General features: G+C 42.6%; 1 protein-coding gene across 4 annotated transcripts in view; it reads right to left on the minus strand.

Moving 5' to 3' along the window:
• SYTL5 (synaptotagmin like 5) overlaps nucleotides 1-13577 on the minus strand; it is a 399667-nt gene that overhangs the window by 215228 nt on the left and 170862 nt on the right. The gene's annotated exons all lie outside the window — the stretch shown is intronic.

Raw genomic sequence — 13577 nt, forward strand, 5'->3', positions numbered from 1 at the left:
TTAGTGGAACTCCACTGAGCCGTAAGGACCGGGGTCGGGCGACGGCCCGCCGGTACTGGACCGGGGAATGGAGTGAAGCTAAGCACACAGGCAGGGCCATCGGACCCCGACCAGGCTTGGAGCCGCCGTCAATAGTCAAATCCGAATGTGACAGGAACCCCCGGGGTTCCCTAACAACCAAGTCCCGATTGAAGGCAACCGTCCACCCAGAGAGGATATACAGCCACCGCCACAGGCTAGAGATCCAAGGGCCACTGCCTGCGGGCAAAACTGCCCCTATACGCCGGGGAGCGGACTACCAGTGGGCAACCACAGGAGTCAAGAACATTCTTAAAGGTGCAGGGAAAGACAGCCACCATCAGCCGTCCGGGGAGAGCACAACAACAACACCGCAGCCGGCTGCGGGACCCGTCCATCCAGCCGTTTGGTTTACCAGAGACTCTGTCATTGTTTATCTGAGTGAGTACACCAGAGCCATCCGGGACCGCGCTGCCCCTGCACCCTGCACCCCAGCCATCCAGCCTCCCCGTTACTACCACCGGGCCCCGGGATCACCAACCCCCCTACCCACGGAGGGGACAACATCTCAGCTGCACCCTACCATCTCTCCCGGGATCCACGTTATCAGCAGCGGTGGTGCCCTCATCACCACGTCCTGTGGGTGGCATCACGAACAATCTCCCTAAACAAACTACCCCTTTTTACTCACGGGTGAGGAGCGCTGCTCGAGTCCCCGGGTCCGGTCCTCCGCTCGAGCGACCGAGCACCAGCAGCAGAAGTCCCGGACCCGAGCGTGGCGAGCGTGTCCCGTCCGCCTGTGACATTAACAATCCCTCAATGCCTCTGTAAGGAAAGTTTCCCCTTCTTCTTCTGGCAGGAAAAGCATATAATAGTTGCAGTCACTAAGAAACATGTCACAGCTGTAGCCAGTGATTGGCTGCAGCAGTCACAGGTCTGTATAACAGAAATGGAATGTAGAGGCCAGCCACAGTACAATAAAAAATACAAACATTATATATAAGAGCCAAAAAACAAACCCCAAACCATCTCGATTGGGTTCAGGTCTGGTGACTGTAGAGGCCAGGTCATCTGGCGTAGCACCCCATCACTCTCCTTCTTAGTCAAATAGCCCTTACACAGCCTGGAGGTGTGTTTGGGTTCATTGTCCTGTTGAAAAATAAATGATAGTCCAACTAAACGCAAACCGGATGGAATAGCATGCCGCTGCAAGATGCTGTGGTAGCCACGCTGGTTCAGTATGCCTTCAATTTTCAATGAATCCCCAACAGTGTCACCAGAAAAGCACCCCCACACCATCACACCGCCTCCTCCATGCTTCATGGTGGGAACCAGCCATGTAGAGTCCATCCGTTCCCTTTTCTACAAAGACACGGTGGTTGGATTCAAAGATCTCAAATTTGGACTCATCAGACCAAAGGACAGATTTCCACTGGTCTAATGTCCATTCCTTGTGTTCTTTAGCCCAAACAAGTCTCTTCTGCTTGTTGCCTGTCCTTAGCAGTGGTTTCCTAGCAGCTATTTTACAATGAAGGCCTGCTGCACAAAGTTTCCTCTTAACAGTTGTTCTAGAGATGAGAAGGTGTGTCCGAACTTTTGGTCTGTACTGTATATATACTATATTTGTAATATATTGTATATATGCTGTATTTTCCACCTAGCACCACCCACCCCTTTATGACTGACGGGTCATTTCCTCTGATAAATGGCCACTGAACTGTCAATCAGCCTGGATAGCATGCTACTAGGTAGGAAATACAGCATGCAGCTGAGAGCTAGAAGTACATCGTCACGCCCCAATGGACTTCCAGACACAACTTCAAAATTCAATTTCTCCCTTTGAGGTCATTAACCCTAGAACGCATACCTGGGGCCTCGCAGGCCTGCTAGGTCATTTGTTTTCTATGGTAGATTGTTATGCTTGCGCGTTCTAGGGTTAACAAATTGTCTCTTCTAAAAGGCGGTAGATGAACTTTGGGATCATAAGGTAATCAACTGGCTTATCTTTTAAAGGGATACACAATCACAGTAGTGGTTTGGGGCACAGTTTCTGTCAGGTTCCCTTGAAAGAATAACCTTTTCCTCAGCTCTAGATTCCATGCATTCGGATTCCATTTTTTGCATATTTTATGATCCAATATGTGTGAACCATTTCTTGTGTTAGATCCTATACACACTCTGCCTGAGTGTAACTTTATAAAAAAATAAACAAGATTAACAACCAATACATAACTCCAAGATTAATATGTACACTGTACAGTACTAAGATAATTTATAATAATTAATCTTGGAGTGGACTAGGGCAATCGCAGACATAAAGAGAAAAACAAAGGAAAAATGACCATTGGAGCCCAAGTAGCTGAAAGGTGAAAAACTTTATTGGAGTGGTGAGCGGCACAATTACAAAAAAGACTCTGACAACAGGAATTCCCAGCACAATGAAGGTGCATATTTAAACACCATAACACATTATGGACCCATAATTACAGTAAAATGAGTGACCAAAATATGTGTAATATTATACACAAATCAGGTATGTACTGGAACAACCACAGGCTACGGTCAAGGATGGAAGGTAGAAAACAGTTAAGGATGGCATAGGGAGAGAGAAAGAGTTGGTAAATTTTGGTATAAAAATGTAGGTAGACCAAAGACTGAGAGTTGCCCAGATAACACTAAAGGTCACCAATGTGTGACCAAACAGTGCTTGAAAAAGCCCTACCAGGCACAATTATTATAATAGCCATGGAAAAATCCAAAGGAGGGGGCAATTACAATCCATAGGAGCCATACCTGAGAAAACCGGGAAGAGACCTGTGTCAGCGTCCGCCCGACGGCCGTTTTGGCATGAAATGCCTTCGTCAGGGGGAGTGGTTAGTGAGGGAAGTGCAGGAGATTAAAAAGAGACATCATCCAATCCAAATTGGTGGGCGGTGTGTGTGACGCATGAGCTACCTAGCAACCCAGGACGCGGAACACCCGCCGCGTCAAGCACCGCCCGGCGTGCGGTCACGCGGCAGCCACGTGACACGTCACATGGCCGTCACGTGAGCGGACGCCGCGAGAGGCATAAAGACACAGCGGGCGATGGTGGCCCGGAGCGAGAGGTGCGCATGCGTACTAGCCCAACCAGGGAATAAAGAGGAGATCTCATGATATATTGAGTAATAAATGTATGGATAAGTAATTTGAAGAATATACTATCGCGGTAAGAGCGGCACAAAGGAATCTTAGGGCACCAAAACAGGACATAAGATGGCACATAGTACGTAATTAAATCCACCTAAGTTATGAACATCAGAATTGATTTAAAAAAGACAGTACTATAAGTGGCTGAACGATCTCCACAATAAAAAGGGGGGGGAGGGGGGATGGAGGAGGGAAGAGAAAAACCTACATTTACCTACATTTTTATACCAAAATTTACCAACTCTTTCTCTCTCCCTATGCCATCCTTAACTGTTTTCTACCTTCCATCCTTGACCGTAGCCTGTGGTTGTTCCAGTACATACCTGATTTGTGTATAATATTACACATATTTTGGTCACTCATTTTACTGTAATTATGGGTCCATAATGTGTTATGGTGTTTAAATATGCACCTTCATTGTGCTGGGAATTCCTGTTGTCAGAGTCTTTTTTGTAATTGTGCCGCTCACCACTCCAATAAAGTTTTTTTCAGCTACTTGGGCTCCAATGGTCGTTTTTCCTTTGTTTTTCTCTCAGTGTAAATTTGTAGCAGAGCCCAGAACTTTACATACAAGTTAAAGTTATCCTATGCCTTAAAGAGGAATACAGAAGTTTGGAAGTTACTCCCTAACCATGATATACAGTATATGGGATAACTTCACAGTCGCTGAAGGTGCGAGCTTTGAGACCATTACCAAGAGGAGGGTTCTGAAGAGCCCCATGTGTATGATGCCGTAGATGACCATATGCACTACTCCTCCATTCACTCCTTTAGGAGTGCCAAAGGCCAATGAGAGCTACCAAAACCACTGCTGGCATTAATAGGGCACTGGCTGTGGCATTACAGAGAATGCATGCTCTGATAAACAGGCCAGGGATTATTTCTCTCAGATGACTAGTCTGAACAAGGTCCCAGCTGGCTTCTCCCCACTCCCCATGATAGGCCTCTCTCTATGGGTGTATACAGGAATGGACCAGTCATTCCCAATCCACAAAGAACCTGCCTTTTGGACTAGTCAACTATCATAGACTTGCTGTGTCTATGATAGTTGTACGACAGTTTATATTCCTAGAAGCTTATAAAACTCCAATGGAAGTTACAAATTGGGCAGTTTGGGTCTTCGCCCACATACATCCAGACATAAGGCGATCACTTCCGGGTAAGGGTGGGTGGGGTTTTTCCAATTTTTTTTTTTTTTTTTTATCATGCTGTAGTTACCCCTAGTGTGAGCCATTCAAACACTACAAGCAGCTCACACTGGCCTGAGAACCAGGCGCACCTGAACACAGCGATACTCAAGCAAGCGGTGTTATACATAAAGCATCCAAACTCCGAATCCGAACGCTATTTTATTTTGTAAAGTCTGTGTTTGATATGAACAGTGAACCTCGGATTTACTCATCTCTAGTGGCCAGTCCACTCCTCCATTACTGAGAAATCAGCTTTTTAATTTATATGCAAATCAGGCTAAACAACTATATGGTTATTGTTCTTTAATCAGCATTTAACATTTTGGTGTAATAAGTTTTAGGTGTATTGGGGAGGGACTTCAGCTCTTGCCCCAGCCCCTGAACTGTCTCCTTTCTAAAATTTTGCACCTGTGCCATCCTCCCTGCGGGCGATGCTTGTGCAGATTGATCTCCCAGAGGTCTTCAGCAAAATGGCACATTGCAGATTGAGATCTCGGTTTATCATTGAATATATTTTATTGTGATTTTTTGTGATCGACCAACAATTAGGTAGCAAGTATTTGTGAGGTGGAGAGGAAATAATACATGGTTTTCTAAATGTTCTAAAACTATAAATCTGAAAATTGTGACATGCATTTGTATTCAGTCCCCTGTAGTCTCATACCACTAACTAAAATGCTGAGTGACGACACTCCTGAAGTTGTCTAATTAGGAAATTGAGTTCACCAGTGTGTAATTTATTCTCAGCATAACTACAGCTGTTCTGTGAAGGCCTCAGAGGTTTGTTTGAGAAAATTTAGGATCAAACAGCATCATGAAAACCAGACACCTAACAGGTCGGGAAAAAAATTGTGGAAAAAAGTAAAGCATCCATCATCCAAAAATGGAAGGAGTATGGCACAAGTGCAAATTTACCAAGACATGGCCGTCCATCTAAAACTAACATCCCAAGCAAATACAACATTGATTAGAAAAGCAGTGAAGTGGAACATAGTTACTCTGGAAAAGCTGCAGAATTCCACAGCTCAGGTTGGAGACTCTGTACAAAGGACAACTATTAGTTGTATATGCCACAAATTTGTCTTTATGGAAGAGTGGCAAGAAGAAAGCCATTTTTTAAAGCAAGCCATAAGTAGTCCTGTTTGCAGTTTACAAAAAGTTATATAGTTTACATAGTTAGTGCTCTGGTCATATGAGACCAAAATAGAACTTTTTGGGTTAAATGCAAAATGCAATGTATGATAGAAAGCTAACATTGCACATCCCCCTGAAAACACAATCCCCACTGTCAAATATGGTGGTAGCAGCATCATGCTGTCAGGATGCTTTTCAGCAAAGACAGGGAAGCTGGTCAGAATTGATGAGAAGATGAAGCTAAATGCAGGGCAACCCTGCAGGAAAACCTGTTAGAGGCTGCAAAAGACTTGCTACTGGGGAGTAGGTTCACCTTCCAGCACAACAACCCTAAAAACAATGCTAGAGCCACAATGGAATAATTTAGATCAAAGCATATTTATGTGTGTGAATTGCCCAGTCAAAATCCAGACCTAATCACATAAAATATGTGGCAAGACTTTAAAATTGCTGTTCACAAACGCTCTCCATCCAATCTCAAAGAGCTAAAGCTATTTTGTTAAGAAGAATGTAGAGACATACCCCAAAGACCTTCAGCAGTAAATGCAGAAAAAAGTTGTCCTACAAAAGTATTGACTCACGAGGGCTGAATACAAATACAAGTCACAATTTTTAGATTTATATTTTTAAACTATTTTGAAAACCGTGTATCATTTCCTTTACACTTCACAGATACTTGCTACTTTGTGTTGGTATGTCACATAAAATCCCAATAAAATAAATTTAAGTTTGTGACTTAACGTGATAAAATCTGGAAAAGTTCATGGAGTAGGAATACTTTTTCAAGACACTGTATGTATTACAGTCATATGAAAAAGTTTGGGCACCCCTATTAATGTTAAACTTTTTTCTTTAGAACAATTTGTTTTTTTGCAACAGCTATTTCAGTTTCATATATCTAAAAACTGATGGACTGAGTAATATTTCTGGATTGAAATGAGGTTTATTGTACTAACAGAAAATGTGCAATCCGCATTTAAACAAAACGTGACCGGTGCAAAAGTATGGGCACCCTTATCAATTTCTTGATTTGAACATTCCTAACTACTTTTTACTGACTTTCTAAAGCACTAAATTGGTTTTGTAACCTCATTGAGCTTTGAACTTCATATGTAGGTGTATCCAATCATGAGAAAAGGTATTTAAGGTGGCCACTTGCAAGTTGTTCTCCTATTTGAATCTCCTATGAAGAGTGGCATCAATGGCTCCTCAAAACAACTCTCAAATGATCTGGAAAAAAAAGATTATTCAACATAGTTGTTCAGGGGAAGGATACAAAAAGTTGTCTCAGAGATTTAAACTGCCAGTTTCTACTGTGAGGAACATAATAAGGAAATGGAAGAACACAGGTACAGTTCTTGTTAAGCCCAGAAGTGGCAGGCCAAGAAAAATATCAGAAAGGCAGAGAAGAAGAATGGTGAGAACAGTCAAGAACAATCCACCGACCACCTCCAAAGACCTGCAGCTTCATCTTGCTGCAGATGGTGTCAATGTGCATCGGTCAACAATACAGCGCACGTTGCACATGGAGAAGCTGTATGGGAGAGTGATGCAAAAGAAGCCGTTTTTGCAAGCACGCCACAAACAGAGTCGCCTGAGGTATGCAAAAGCACATTTGGACAAGCCAGTTACATTTTGGAAGAAGGTCCTGTGGACTGATGAAACAAAGATTGAGTTGTTTGGTCATACAAAAAGGCATTATGCATGGAGGCAAAAAAACACGGCATTCCAAGAAAAGCACTTGCTACCCACAGTAAAATTTGGTGGAGGTTCCATCATGCTTTGGGGCTGTGTGGCCAATGCCGGCACCGGGAATCTTGTTAAAGTTGAGGGTCGCATGGATTCAACTCAGTATCAGCAGATTCTTAACAATAATGTACAAGAATCAGTGACGAAGTTGAAGTTACGCAGGGGATGGATATTTCAGCAAGACAATGATCCAAAACACCGCTCCAAATCTACTCAGGCATTCATGCAGAGGAACAATTACAATGTTCTGGAATGGCCATCCCAGTCCCCAGACCTGAATATCATTGAAAATCTGTGGGATGATTTGAAGCGTGCTGTCCATGCTTGGCGACCATCAAACTTAACTGAACTGGAATTGTTTTTTTAAACAGGAATGGTCAAATATACCTTCATCCAGGATCCAGGAACTCATTCAAAGCTACAGGAAGTGACTAGAGGCTGTTATTTTTGCAAAAGGAGGATCTACAAAATATTAATGTCAGTTTTATGTTGAGGTGCCCATACTTTTGCACTGGTCAAATTTTGTTTAAATGCAGATTGCACATTTTCTGTTAGTACAATAAACCTCATTTCAATCCAGAAATATTACTCAGTCCATCAGTTATTAGATATATGAAACTGAAATAGCTGTTGCAAAAACCCAAATTGTTCTAAAGAAAAAAGGTTAACATTAATAGGGGTGCCCAAACTTTTTCATATGACTGTATATATATAAAGTTCTTAAATTAGCCATGTTGTATAACTAAAGACTAAACTACAGATGCTTGAAGCGATACGCCAGGAAAAACACTGATCTGATGATGTTAGGTAACAAAATCAATTATACATCTAAAGTGGGCAAAATAACCATTCTAAACAAATTCCAAAGGGAAATATAAACTTTACATGTACCATAGATGCTTCTATCAATGTATTCCATATTCTGTTTTTAATCACGAATAGAAAGGGTCATTTTTTTATGCAGCGCATAAATGACATTTAGAAACATCTCATCCACTTTCCTTGTACCGTACTGCACAGTCACTGTAAAATCCGTATGCAAAATCTGTATTGTGAGTGCAAAGTTTAACTATACCCTAGAACACTAAACATTGATATAGTGGCTGTGTATTCATTGAGAAGGAAAAAGGTTTGGGCATGCTGAATTTGAACAGTGTTTTGACTTCTCTGCTCCCAAAGGAGGAAAGTCTCTGCCAGAGGATTTATATGAGGGCATATTGTACTCGCTCCATTGAAATAAACATATTCATTCAGCCAACAGCTGTAGGAACAGCTTAAGAGAAATAAATTTTAAAAATGACGTTTTGGAGATGGTTCAAGGAGCATGATTTCAGTTTCTTATTGTCATGCACTGCAAACACATAGGGAATGTTGCTGCTTTGATGCCATTATAAATAAATTTAAGTGAAGCTTCAAATAGACCCGAAAATCCAGTAATCTGGCAGTTTAGCAGCCTGTGGGTATAGAAGTGCTTAAAGGGGTACTCTAGTAATTAAATAGCTTTAATTAGTTAGTATGAAAATAAAAAAAGCAAGTCAATTGCAAATTTGGTTATCTGCTATCATTTTCCTACAAAGAGAGCTTTGATCTTACATAGTGTACAACTGGTTTCCACAGAGATTAGTAGGAAGAGGCATTAGCCCCTAACATACCAGTCAGCTCTTTCCAGGCAATTGATTTTTATACAGTAGTTAGCTGTTCACCTATCTTCCCTTCCTTCTCAGCTTCTAAAGGCCACTTTACACGCTACGAGATCGCTAAAGCGATCTCGTTGGGGTCATGGAATTTGTGACGCACATCCGGATGCTCTAGCGATGTCGTTGTATGTGACACCTATGAGCGATTTTGAATCGTCGCAAAAACGTTCAAAATCGCTCATCGGTGACATGCCCCCCTATTCTCGATTGTCGCTGCTGCTGCGTGTACAATGTTATTTGTCGTTCCTGCGGCAGCACACATCGAGTTGTGTGACGCCGCTGGAACGACAAACATCTCCTTACCTGCGTCCATCGGAAAAGGAGGAAGGAAGGAGGTGGACGGGATGTTCCGGCCGCTCATCTCCTCCCCTCCTTGTCTATTAGTCGGCTGTTCAGTGATGCTGCTGTGACGTCGCTGTGATGCTGAACGAACCGCCCCCTTAGAAAGGAGGCGGTTCGCCGGTCACTGCGACGTCGCAGAGCAGGTATGTGCGTGTGACGCTGCCGTAGCGATAATGTTCAGTGATCACCACATATCGTGCCACCGACGGGGGCGTGTGCTATCGCACACGACATCGCTAGCCGATGCTAGCAATCTCATAGCATGTAAAGCACCCTTAACAAGCTGCTGTTATTACTCTTGCAAAACCACCAAACAAGAATAGCTGCTTCCAGAAAAGTTTTGATCTGGCTCTAGATGTCCCGAGCTGTGTGCTTGTTCAAATGCCTTGTTATTAGAGATGAGCAAACCTGAGGTTCGAGGTTTGGGTTTGGAAACCGACTTCCAAAAAAACCAAAGTTCGGATTCGAAGTTTGAGTGCGTTACGAGTGCAAACCACTCAAGCGAGCAGCAATGTGCTTGGATATGATTGATGCTCAGCCCTGTGCAACCTGCTTGCAGTTTGAATGGCTGACACTGAGGGGTAAAATCAGCATGATCAGATGCAGTGTGTACACATAGAAAAACCCCTGAAAAACCCCGTCCACCCTCCCCAAGAAGTGTTCTGCTTATGGCTGGCAGCATGTGGGTGGAGCCACAAACTGCCCAATTACTGAGGTTCGGTTCAAGTCAGGGTAAAAAACCGAACCTTATCTAAAGGCCACGTCTCACTAAGCGACATCGCTAGCGACATCGCTGCTGAGTCACGGTTTTTGTGACGCAACAGCGATCTTGCTAGCGATGTCGCTGTGTGTGACATCCAGCAACGACCTGGTCCCTGCTGTGAGGTCGCCGGTCATTGCTGAATGTCCTGGACCATTTTTTGGTCGTTGGTCTCCCGCTGTGAAGCACACATCGCTGTGTTTGACAGCAAGAGAGCAACAATCTGAATGTGCAGGGAACAGGGAGCCGGTTTCTGCGGACGCTGGTAACCAAGGTACACATCGGGTAACCAAGCAAAGCGATGTGTACTGCAGCTTCTAGAAGCCGGCTCCCTGCTCCCTGCACACGTAGCCAAGGTACACATCGGGTAACTATAAGCAAAGCACTTTGCTTAGTAACCCGATGTGTACTATGGTTACCAAGCACAGCGTCGTTACATGGGTCGCTGGTGGCTGATCTCTGATTGCTGTGGAGATCTGACTGATTGACAGCTCACCAGCGACCATGTAGCGACGCTCCAGCGATCCCTGCCAGGTCAGATCGCTGGTGGGATCGCTGGAACGTCGCTAAGTGTGACGGTACCTTAAGGTTCGAATGTGCCCTGTGAACCGAACCTTCAAAGGTTCACTCACCTCTACTTGTTATCTCAAATACAATGATACCACTGTACACTCCAGAATCACTGATTGCTGAATGTGCTATGGCAAAATTTGTGCTGAGCTTTATAGTTCTGCTAATACTACAGCTCTGTTATCTGCAATTCACCAGAGCTGTCACTCAAGGAGGAAGGCCCACCCTGCCAAAAACCAGGAAGTAAGGAGACTGTTACATATTTCTCTTACATTTCAATAGAGAATAACCAGTGATACAGACTCCTGGCCACAGTTTATCCAAAATCCCCCAGTAGGCGGGTGCCAAACATACTTGAACCTTCATCTCTTTTATATTTCTAGCAACTAAACAAACTTGCTTCAGCCTGGAAAAAAACAAACAAATCCTTCTGAGGAAGTGTTCCACATGAAACATGCGTTAAGGGGGTGAGCAGTGGTCCGTGCTTTCTGGTAACTGCTTACAGTTAGGTCCAGAAATATTTGGACAGTGACACAAGTTTTGTTATTTTAGCTGTTTACAAAAACATGTTCAGAAATACAATTATATATATAATATGGGCTGAAAGTGCACACTCCCAGCTGCAATATGAGAGTTTTCACATCCAAATCGGAGAAAGGGTTTAGGAATCATAGCTCTGTAATGCATAGCCTCCTCTTTTTCAAGGGACCAAAAGTAATTGGACAAGGGACTCTAAGGGCTGCAATTAACTCTGAAGGCGTCTCCCTCATTAACCTGTAATCAATGAAGTAGTTAAAAGGTCTGGGGTTGATTACAGGTATGTGGTTTTGCATTTGGAAGCTGTTGCTGTGACCAGACAACATGCGGTCTAAGGAACTCTCAATTGAGGTGAAGCAGAACATCCTGAGGCTGAAAAAAAAGAAAAAATCCATCAGAGAGATAGCAGACATGCTTGGAGTAGCAAAATCAAGTCGGGTACATTCTGAGAAAAAAGGAATTGACTGGTGAGCTTGGGAACTCAAAAAGGCCTGGGCGTCCACGGATGACAACAGTGGTGGATGATCACCGCATACTTTCTTTGGTGAAGAAGAACCCGTTCACAACATCAACTGAAGTCCAAAACACTCTCAGTGAAGTAGGTGTATCTGTCTCTAAGTCAACAGTAAAGAGAAGACTCCATGAAAGTAAATACAAAGGGTTCACATCTAGATGCAAACCATTCATCAATTCCAAAAATAGACAGGCCAGAGTTAAATTTGCTGAAAAACACCTCATGAAGCCAGCTCAGTTCTGGAAAAGTATTCTATGGACAGATGAGACAAAGATCAACCTGTAGCAGAATGATGGGAAGAAAAAAGTTTGGAGAAGAAAGGGAACGGCACATGATCCAAGGCACACCACATCCTCTGTAAAACATGGTGGAGGCAACGTGATGGCATGGGCATGCAAGGCTTTCAATGGCACTGGGTCACTTGTGTTTATTGATGACATAACAGCAGACAAGAGTAGCCGGATGAATTCTGAAGTGTACCGAGATATACTTTCAGCCCAGATTCAGCCAAATGCCGCAAAGTTGATCGGACGGCGCTTCATAGTACAGATGGACAATGACCCCAAGCATACAGCCAAAGCTACCCAGGAGTTCATGAGTGCAAAAAAGTGGAACATTCTGCAATGGCCAAGTCAATCACCAGATCTTAACCCAATTGAGCATGCATTTCACTTGCTCAAATCCAGACTTAAGACGGAAAGACCCACAAACAAGCAAGACCTGAAGGCTGCGGCTGTAAAGGCCTGGCAAAGCATTAAGAAGGAGGAAACCCAGCGTTTGGTGATGTCCATGGGTTCCAGACTTAAGGCAGTGATTGCCTCCAAAGGATTCGCAACAAAATATTGAAAATAAAAATATTTTGTTTGGGTTTGGTTTATTTGTCCAATTATTTTTGACCTCCTAAAATGTGGAGTGTTTGTAAAGAAATGTGTACAATTCCTACAATTTTGTATCAGATATTTTTGTTCAAACCTTCAAATTAAACGTTACAATCTGCACTTGAATTCTGTTGTAGAGGTTTCATTTCAAATCCAATGTGGTGGCATGCAGAGCCCAACTCGCGAAAATTGTGTCACTGTCCAAATATTTCTGGACCTAACTGTAATTCTCTGTACTGAACTGCTTCTTTGCATGATCGTTATTATGCTCTAGTCATCTGGTTTTCCTTATGTGCTGACTGGAGTTTCTAAGGGAATGAGACACTTTGCTGGTTGATTGTTTATATTGGTATTTTCTGCTACTTCTCTTATACCTTATTTTTTACAGCATTCCGTCTCATCTCCATTTTTTCTCCATATTGTGAATTGTTTTTTGTCATTATTTGTCCATAATTGTGGACTGATCAGAAGATTTTCTATTTCTCAAAAAAATGGTTTTTTAGCATTGTTGCACTATTTTCTTTTATATATCTGCATCAATGTTGGTTCTAATAATATGTAGATGGGTATCTATCTTGTTGCATATTTTTTGCACAGCACTTAAGGTACTTTAATGTTATTACTAATTTATTATTCACTGCTGAATACATGATATACTTGTAAGTTTGATCTTCTGAATTTACATTATTTTTATTATTATTTTTTTCATCTACCCAGCACCAGAGTATTTTTTATGGAACCATTTTGGTCCAAGTGAATTTTGAATAAAAATCGTTATTACCAGATTGCGGACAAATTTGGCTTTATTTGTTATACTTATCCTGCTCTGTATCCCAACTCCTGTTCTTTTTAATTGTTCTTATTATCCCTGCAACTTTGAATAAAGGATTTTTATTGTTGTTGTTGTTGTTGTTTGTGTTTTGAGTCGATTCTTGTTTAGGATTTGTTAAGTTTTGACTCGAGTTTGATTTTTGAGATATATTGGGGAATGTGAAAAAA

This window comes from Anomaloglossus baeobatrachus, chromosome 2 (assembly GCF_048569485.1).
Source record: "Anomaloglossus baeobatrachus isolate aAnoBae1 chromosome 2, aAnoBae1.hap1, whole genome shotgun sequence".
NCBI lineage: Eukaryota > Metazoa > Chordata > Amphibia > Anura > Aromobatidae > Anomaloglossus > Anomaloglossus baeobatrachus.